We start from the raw sequence: 10,739 nt of genomic DNA, 5'->3' as shown, positions 1-10,739 counted from the left end.
CTTCACATGCTTGTTAAATTTATTCCTAGATATTTTACTCTCTTTGTTGCAATCGCAAAGGAAATTTTTTTCATTTCTTTTTCTGAAATTTCATTATTTGTATATAGGAATGCAATGGATTTTTGTACATAAATTTTGTATCCTGCAACTTTATTGTATTTGTTTATTGTTCTTAAGTTTTATATGTGTGTGTGTAGTCTTTAGAATTTTCTATATAGAGAATCATGTCATCTGCAAAAAGTAACAATTTGACTTCTTCATTCCCAATTTGGATGCCTTTTATTTCTTTATCTTACTTGACTGCTCTAGCTAGGACTTTCAATACTATATTGAATTTGTACAGAATCACAAAAGACCCCAAATAGCCAAAGCAATCCTGAGAAAAAAAGAACAAGGCCATAGGTATCATGCTGCGTAACTTCAATTTATACTACAAAGTGACAATAATCAAAACAGCATGGTGTTGACAGAAAATCAGACACACAGACCAATGGAACAGAATTGAGAGCCCAGATATAAACCTACATATACATGGGCAAATCATTTTTGACAAAGGAGCAAAAACCATACAATGGAGAGAAAAAAGTCTCTTTAATAACTGGTGCTGGGAAAATTGGAAAGCCACAAGCAAAAGAATGAAATTAGACTGCTATCTATCACCATACACCAAAATTAGCTCAGAATGGATCAAACACTTAAACACAAGACCTAAAACAATAAATTGCATAGAAGACAACATAAATACTAAACTCATGGACCTTGGGTTTAGAGAGGATTTTATGAATTCGATCTCAAAGGCAAGGGAACTAAAAGCAAAAATAAGTGAATAGGGCTATATCAAATTAAAAACTTTTGCACAGCAAAAAAAAAAAAAAAAAAATCAACGGAAAAAAGAAGCAACCAACCAAATGAGAGAAGATATTTGCAGACAACACCTCTTATCTCTGATAAGGGGCTGATATCCAAAATATATATAGAACTCATACGACTCAACGACAAAAGTCCAATCCAATTAAAAAATGGGCTGAGGACCTGAACAGACACTTTTTCTACGAAGACATGTAAACAGCCAACAGATATATGAAAAGATGCTCAACTTCACTAGCTATTAGAGAAATACAAATCAAAACCTCAATGAGATACCACCTCACACCTGTTAGAATGGCTGTCATCAACAGGACAAGTAACAACAAGTGCTGGAGAGGTTGTAGGGAAAAAGATCCCTCAAACGCTGCTGGTAAATTGTGAATGTAAATTGAGTATAGTCACTATGGAAAACAGTATAAAGTTTCCTCAAAAAATTGCGAATAGAATTACCATATGACCTAGCAATTCCTTTTCTGGGTATGTACCTCTAAAATTTGAAAATGTTTATCCATAAACACATATGCACCACAATGTTCATTGCAGCATTATTCACTGCGGCCGAGACATGAAAACAACCAAAGTGTTGGAAAGAGTTGATAGATAATTGAATAAATACGAGGTGGTACATATATACAATGGAATATTACTCAGCCTTAAGAAAAGACGAAATACTGCCATTTACAACAACATGGATGGATCCTGAGATTATTATGCTAAACGAAAAAAGCCAGACAGAATAAGTTGAGAACCATATGATTTCACTCATATGTGGATATAAAATTGAAAGCAATAAATAAACAAGACCAACAAACAGAGACTCATGGACATGAACAGTGGATTACTGGTTACCAGAGGGAAACTGGAGAGGGGAAAGGTACACAAGAGAAAAGGGGGTCAAATATATGGTAATGGAAGGAGATTTGACTTTGGGTGGCAAACATATGTGCAATATACAGACAATGTAATATCGAATTGTACACTTGAAACCTATGTAATTTTATTAACCGATGTTGCCCTGATAAATTTAACTTAAAAACAAACAAACAAACAAAAAACAAACAAAAAAAACCTCATGGCTTACTTTTGAAGCCTAGTAAGTAGCCTTTGCTTTCATGAAAAAAAAAAAAATTTAAGTACAAAATGGACATAATTTGTGGAGGTGGTCATGTCTTGTTCTAAGAAACTGAAGAGCATTTGGTGTAGGTCTAAAGCAGGCATTGCAGAAAACTGCAGCTGTGGCTGATGAGGTGCTGAATAAAAGCTGCTTTATTCTAGTTTTCATTTGACAGTGTAAGTTCCTAATTATTCTAAGTTCTTTGCCTGAACTTAAAAATTGGTATATCTGTTTTTCTATTTACCTTCTTCTTCTCCCAAAATTTCATGCCATGTCATTTTGTCATATGCACATTTAGCCAATACCTATTCAGTTATAAATAATAACAAATTAGATGCATGTGTCAAATATCCATGGGCAGAGATTTCCTTCAAAACGTCTCAGGCACAAAAATCGACTATATTTTACACACACACACACACACACACACACACACACACACACACACACAAATATATGGCCCATTCCCAGAAACAAAAGTTCTCTCTAAGCTTCCATGTCACCAATGCCTGTAGTTTAATTCCGGCAATTTCCAATTGAAGAATTAATAATGATCAAGAATTGAGTGTTATTGAAGGTACTAACTATATGTATTAGAGAAATTTATTGTATACAAAATACAAAGATTGGTAGAATGTCTAAACTTTTTTAAAAACATAAGGAAATCTTTTTCTTAATGTCATCCATGAGTCACATTTTTTATAAGTAAATAACTGTATAATAGTAAACATCTAATTCTTTAGTAAAAAAGTACGTTTTAAAAATTCTTAGATGAAACATTAGAAAGCTGAGTCATTTGGCTTCTTCCAGCGTGTTAAGCCACCATGATTTCCTAAGATTTTCCTTTAAATGTGTTAACGCAGCTCTATACATGAAGAAGTGAACTTTTAGAAATTATCAAATTATTCCTATTTTCCTTTCAGGAACATACGGTTTTGTTACTGATCATTTTATCCCTCAAACGAATCTGAGAATCATCTAAAACTATGCCAGAAAATTAAAAATATAAAGCAAAAACCTTCAAAAACAGCTTAAAAATTGTAAATGGTATTCGATCAATAGAAATATAGAAATATATTTCTATTGATCGAATACCAAAAAATAGAAATATATAGAAAATATTGTCTCTAAAACAGTTTTCTTTGGTTGGGTTAAATTTTAGAGAGTTAGGAAGGAATAGGCTACTAAATATGGGTTACCATACTGAACATATTTTGATGCCCTGATCTAATCAAACACTCAAAAATTATAAAATGGCTACTAAAACCACATTCTGTTGGGTAATATATTTAATTTAAGGTAGAAATCCTACTAAAATCACTAATTGTAAATTAAAATTAATATATATGAGGAGATGAGTCTTAAGGCACTCTGCCCTACATATTTTTGGATACTTTACATCTATTTAAATTTGTGAAGAACCATCATAACATGCAAATTATGGATAGAATTTAAATTACTTAACAGTTAGTTATAAATATTAAAAGGAATTCCTTTGTAGAAAATCATGTTAAAGACTAGCAAGTGTCATTATGAATCTCTTCGGCAGAAAAAAAACTTTCATTTTATGTTTTCATATACTCTTTCCCATGGATGCTTCAAAATAGAAAAAAAAACTAAATTAATATATTTCAGTCACATATCTCAATAATATTAATATTTTGAATCCTGGAAACATTTTGGATGTGGATGAATTTTGCTCCATGTATATACTTATGTGGAGAGATACACAGTTATTAGATTAGAAAGACTTTTTTTTGTTTCATTTTCATTTTGCTATAATTGATTTTACTGTTTTAGTTTTTAGAAGAGTTTATTTCATGTTCATGTTTCTTTCGAAAACTGTCAAATGTAAAGAACTTCCAAAATGTGCTGAAAGGGTAGCATTGTAAGTAGTACTAAAGAAATGATGAAAGGCATTTTAGAAGCAGGCTTCTAAATGTCACTAGCGAACATGAAAGTATGAAAAATATGAAAATATGAGTAGAAAAATGCATAAAGACCCTGATTGTAAGTTTATCCTAGTTCTAGTGTTCAGGAGACAAAGTTGTTTAATAAATATTATTGAAATATTATTGTTTCTACTACCTTACTTCTCCCAATCCTCAAATTTGACTCTACAATTTGAGATCACCTGATCATTCTATCAAAATGACTCTCATGAGGTCACTTACATTCTAATAGTCACTTATATTCCAGCTCTAAATAAAGCTTTTCTGTTCTCTTATTTCGTTTTTTCCACAGCATCATGTGACATCACTAAGTTTGCTTTCTTGAAAATCTCTCTTTACCTTTTTCATTAACACCATTCCTCTCCTCTCCAGTTTTCCTCCATTCTCTCTAACTTCTTTATCTCCCCTTCTTGGCTTTCCTTCTTGTTCCATATTAAAATGTTGCTGGTTCTGTCATCTTCTCGTTTCCCGTTTTCCTACATGGTGTCATCTGTTATCACAATCTTGTAAATTATTTGCTTATACCTCTCAAATTACTCTCTGTAGTGTAAGTTGTCTCCTAAGAATCAAAACTGTCTAATTGCTTCTCCAATATATCCACAAACACTTTAAAATCAACATAATCAAAAATAATTATTTTTGCATTATCCCGTAAAAGCTGACAGAGCTCAAAACTACTTAATTTAGAAACAGAAAACCACAAGTTTGCAACATGATCTGTTTCCCTTTTGTCCCTTTTTGTCCCCTATCCCTACAGTCAACAGATTCTATTTGAATTTCCTAAACTGTTTTTAAAACCATGTCTTTTCTTTTACGTCATTATTACAATCATAGCTGAGACTATTAAGAATCTTAACCCTCATAAAAAAGTACTACTGTTATCCAGAATTTACCAATACAGAATCTTATGTGGAGAAGTAAAGACATATTCTCTGGGTCAACAGTTAAGTTCTACACTGAACTAGAAACTCACATAGCCTTACTTTAGAGCTCACGGTTTAAACCACTCTACTGCTACACACTATGCTGCTACAAAATCTCAATAAATATGTGCTGAAAGAATAAAATGATGATTAATGTTACTATAACTGAACACGGTATTTCAGTTGAAATATGACAAGATCTTTCCACCAATATTTCAGGTAGACATTGATCCACAAAAGCTACATACTTCTATTCACTTTTTATATTTAGTTTGCTATAATTAAGTAGTAGGTAACATTTTAAATTTTGGAAAAATATCTTGGAAATTTATAATTTAACCATTAATAACATACTGACGATTTTTAAAGGAAGGAATACAACTCATCTGAATCACACGTCTCTCCTTACTTGCAGAAAATTAAAGACAAAATTTATGAGATCTAAGTTAACATTCGTAGTCTAAAAACAATTTATTTCCTGTTCAATAATAGGCTTTAAATTCTTAAAGGGCTCACAGTTTCGAGTGTAAGTGTGTTCTCAATGTGCTTTGAATTTCCTCATGTACCCTATGTTCCCCTCATTCTAGGGATGCATTTTATTAGAGTTTGCTGAGGTCTTAAATGAGTGTGAAGATGCCGCTTAATATTATTAACAATTACAAAAGAAATGACCATCTATAGTTGATATAAATAATGTTATATTGTCCGCATACCATCGGTCTGCCATATTTTTACTTATTCATTTATCTTTCATTTACTTACTTAAAAATGTTTACTATATGTCAAGTATTGAAGCCATGGGAATATATTCACTGTTTAGTGCCAATTTGTTACTCTTTTATTGATTATTGCTATATTTATCATGGAATATACTTAAACTCTGATTGAAACCAATACAGGACATTAGTCAGACTATGATGTAATAAAGGATTTAAATGTCCAAACATAAGTACACATTTCTGAGTAGATAAAATGTTATTCACGCATATGATAAAAAATTGTTAGATTAAAAAACGAAGGCTTTCGAGGAAGGAATTCAGCTGGAAAAACAAGAAGAAAACGTATAAACATCCCTGAAATTGGCCAGAAATAAACATGATTGCTTTTTGTTGCCCCACGAGCTTTAGGATGAGACCTTAATTCCAGAACCAAGAACACCAGAAATAAAAAACCAAAATAAACTACCACTTTAAAATAAGGGTGCCATCTAAATATACAGAGAACTCATACAACTCAATAACAACAAAAAAACAAACGACCCAATCAAAAAATGGACAGAAGACCTGAACAGGCACTTCTCCCTAGAGGACATACAAATGGCCAACAAATATTTGAAAAGATGCTCAACATTGCTAGTTATTAGGGAAATGCAAATCAAAACTATAATGAGATACCATCTCACACCTGTTAGAATAGTTCTTATCAATAGGACAAGTATTAACAAATGTTGGAGAGGATGTGGAGAAAAAGGAACCCTCATACACTGCTGGGTGGGACTGCAAATTGGTACAGTCACTATGGAAAACAATATAGAGGTTCCTCAAAAAACTAAGAATTGATCTACCATATGACCCAGCAATCCTACTACTGGGTATTTACCCCAAAGACTTGAAAACCCACATCCAAAAAGATATTTGCACACCGATGTTCATAGCAGCATTATTCACAGTGGCCAGGACATGGAAGCAACCGAAGTGTCCTACGATAGATGATTGGCTAAAGAAGCTGTGGTACATATATACAATGGAATATTACTCAGCCATAAGAAGAGATGAAATACTGCCATTTGCGACAACATAGATGGACCTTGAGATAATCATGCTAAGCGAAATAAGCCAGACAGAAAAAGGTGAAAATCACATGATATCACTTATATGTGGGATATAAACCTAAAAGCAACAAATGAACAGGACAAACAAACAGAGACTCATGGACATGGACTATAGACTAGTGGTTCCCAGAGAGGAGGGAGTGGGGAAAAAGGGGACAGGGAAAAGGGTGTCAACTATGTGGTGACAGAAAGAAATCTAACTATAGGAGGTGAACACACAGTGTAAATATATGTATATATATATGTATACATATGCCTTACTGTTAAAGTGTACAGTTGAAACTTAATTAATAAAATAAAATAAAATAAGGGTGCCATCTATAGAGACAGAAAATAAATTGATCAGTGATTGCACAGGACTGGGAGAGTGGAAGGGTACATGGGTAGTGACTGCTAATGGTAGGATGTTTCTTTCTGAGGTAATAAAAAGGTTCCAAAATTAGACTGTGGTGATGGTTTCAAAACTCTGCATATATACATACTAAGAACCATTAAATTGTAAACCTTAAGTAGGTGAATGTTATGATATGTTGATTATATCTCAATAAGTCTGTTAAAAAAATAGATACTGCCAAAAATTTTTCATAATCCACTGCCATTCAATACATTTTGCAATATAGAAATTTATTTCAGAGCTGTCTCTACTTCCAAAAACGTATTTTTTAAAAGTCATCTTTCCCTCTGGATGATCAACTGACTCATATGACATCAGTTTCTTCCTATGCTTGCCACCAAGTATCTTTTAAAGATATGCTATTTTTAATAATTATATTATTTTGACCAATATTACTAAAATTTTGAGGTTTAAATAAAGCATGACTTAATGGCCAATGAATATTAATTTCACTTCTCATTTAATGATGTGTCAAATTCTTAACATTTGCAATGCAGCCTCATTCGGTGTAGTTTTTCTAGGGAATAAAACACAGTGATGTAGAATAACCTTAGACTAATTATAAACTCAACAGTGTGAAACAGAGCATTCTACATTTCTCAATGATATCCTTTAAGCAATAATGTTGATTTCTTATGGAAATAGGTATTCTATTATCAAAAAAACCAGGCAGATTTAAAAAAAAATAATCAGTCTTCTATATATTAAAATAATACGACTTCTTTGAATTTGTTTTTCTTCTCCAATAGGTTTCAAATTTTAAAAATCCTAAGCTACTATTGATTTTAATGGAATACAATCAACATCCTTGTGAAATTCTGCAGTTATTATGATCAGGCTTATTCTCCAACAAATACTTTCCATGTAGCCTTGTGGAACATGATTTGGGAAATGCTGTTTTAGTCAATACTATTTTATTTAATCCCTTTCTTTCTGTGGTAAAATACATAAATATGCGATCACTATTTTAAATATTTTAAAGTACACAATCTATGTATTTAGTACATTCACAAGGCTTTGCCATCGTCACTATCTAATTCCAGAACATTCTCATCACTCCTAAAGGAAACTGTGTGGATCCATCAAGTAGTCGCTCCCTCTCCCAGGAACTACCAATACTCATCTGCTTTATGTCTCTGTGAATTTGCCAATTCTGGATATTGAGTATAAATAGAATGTGTATGTCCTTTTGTGTTTGGCTTTTTTCACTTAGCATAATTTTTTCAAGATTCATCCATGATGTAGCATGTGTCAGTACTTTCTTTTTATGGCTGTATATTATTTCACTGTACAGATATACCACATTTTGTTCGTCCATTCATGAATTTATCCACCTTTTGGGTATTATTTTGTCAGTTCATTTTGCTTGCTATTATAGAAAATACAGTTGCTATATGATATGTTTCTTTCTCAAATACAAATTAAGAAAGCAAGAATATAATATTTGGAGACAATTTTTTTTCTCTCTAAACACAAAGGATTTTTCTTTCCATTAAAGATCTCATACTTCATATACCATAGATAAAATGCATACCTGAAATTAAGCATGAAACTCACTGCATTTCAAGGATATAATAAAATATCAGGATAGACAGCCAAGAATCTACTTGATATAACAAGTAGGATATCTTGCATATATCTCAAACTTAATATGTCTGAATTATTTATCTCCATCTCCATGTAAAATTTTTGGCCTTCTCCACTTCTATAATATGGAATCTCCATTCATCTAGTGACTCATTCCCAAAGGCTAGCAGGCATTGTTAGCACATTCTTCTCTCTCATTACTAATATAAATTCCATCTTCAAATCCTATGCATTCGATGTGCAAAACAGCTTGAACCCTTCTACTTTTCTTTATTTCCACTTCTATACACTACACCTAGTTACCATCACCTTTTTCTGGACTGTTCTCTCTTGTCTTGACCACCTCAAATTTATTCTCCACCAAAAATATTGAAGAAACTCTCTTAAGAATTTAAATAATGTTACTCCCTTGCCTTACACTCTTTGGAGACTTTTTGTTACCTCTAAAATAAAACTCCAATATTCAACGCAACCGATCGGTCTCTGTTACCTGGGCTCTGATTTGTTCCACAGATTCATCGGATGGCACTCTCATCCTTCCTTATTTTCCCATCAACGCTGGCTTTTTGTCAGCATCCTCCCTGCACCACCTTGTTCTAGAACATTCCTCAATTGTGTTTTAATTTCCCCATTGTCACCTAATAATTCTTAACTCTTTTAAACCTCTACAATTATGTCATGTTCTCCAAACCACATTCAACTCTCCCGGTCAAAATTAAAATGTTCAATGCTTTTCCTTTGAAATGAACTTAATTAATTTTGTCCTTAACAAAATTAATTTAATGTAGTTTATTATTATATACTTATTTGACTGTTTAATGTAGTTTATTATTATATACTTATTTGACTGTTTGTATAATCTTCCATTCCCAAAGTGGACAGTAAGCTCACTGGGGCATTTTATTACTAAGAAGAAAATATCCCTCTTTTAAGTAAAATAATCATGCATCACATGAGTATATATTATTCTTTGGTCTCTAAAATAATTTATTTAATTAAAATGCTTCAAAAATGTTAGAAGTTAGAAATGTTTTCATTAACTTGATTTTACGGCTTGAATTTTATAAAAGAAAATAAAAGGGATGCCAAGGTAACGGATTCTGAAAAGCAACAAGCCATAGTTTGTTAGAAAAATAGCATTCAGTAAAATAAGCCTCTATGTGGGGAAAAAAATCTGAAAGAATGTCAGATTACATGAACGTCAAATTACATGGGTGATAGCAATTAAAACAATTTCAATTTATACTAATCAATTGAGTTTTGGTCAGTAGCTTTGTTTTTTTCTTTTTATCCATTCATTTGTACTTATTGTCTTTAATATGTCAATTTATGTTAAATAGATTTAAATGCACCTAATTTACCTATCATCGATGCAGTTCAAAACACACAATCATGTCTCAATGGTATGTAAGCATGTCAAGATGTCTACTCACACTTTACCTCTGGGTTTGCCCCTAAAATCATACAAAACCTTTTTTAGCAGTTAATGAAGCAAGCTAGTTGGCTTTCCATCATTGCCTTTCAGGGCACGAAACAAATATGCTGTAGGTGGTAATGACTGCTATTCTCTCTTTCTTTCTTCTTATAATAAATGAGTTTAACACAGTTTCTTGAAATAAATTCTATCAGAACCATTTAAATATGCATCAGACACATTGGTTCTCCTGAAGACACATATCATTCTTTTAAAAGAAGTTAGAGAATTTACAGAAAAGATCAAGAGCTACAGATGGAACAGCTTTCAAATGCCAAGATTCAAAATCTGCCCCCTTTTTGGCAGAACAGAGCTACATATGTTGTGGTGAGGTGATGCTTCTGTGGGGGACAGGAAGATGACTTCTCTATACATGAAAACTGCTTGTAACCTGGCCAAAGAAAATGTGTTTGCACTATGTACAGTAAACCTCTACCAAATCCAGGAACCTTGACTGGGCTGCTTCACCATTAAAACCTCAAAAGAGCTTTTACAAAATCAGTGTATACAAACCAGAAAACAATCATATTGTAGAAAACATATTTTCTCAGAAGAAATATTTTTCATATTTTATTTTTATAGATTTTTCATTAAATC

At 32.2% G+C, this 10,739-nt stretch overlaps 1 protein-coding gene across 1 annotated transcript in view; it reads right to left on the bottom strand.

The window, feature by feature from the left end:
* GPM6A (glycoprotein M6A) overlaps positions 1–10,739 on the bottom strand; it is a 125,003-nt gene that overhangs the window by 71,097 nt on the left and 43,167 nt on the right. The window lies entirely within an intron of this gene.

The sequence above is a fragment of the Pteropus vampyrus genome, unplaced genomic scaffold (genome assembly GCF_000151845.1).
Source record: "Pteropus vampyrus isolate Shadow unplaced genomic scaffold, Pvam_2.0 Scaffold8, whole genome shotgun sequence".
In the NCBI taxonomy this organism is placed as follows: domain Eukaryota; kingdom Metazoa; phylum Chordata; class Mammalia; order Chiroptera; family Pteropodidae; genus Pteropus; species Pteropus vampyrus.
Note: the sequence above shows the minus strand (reverse complement) of the source record. Positions and strands in the feature narration are given on the sequence as shown.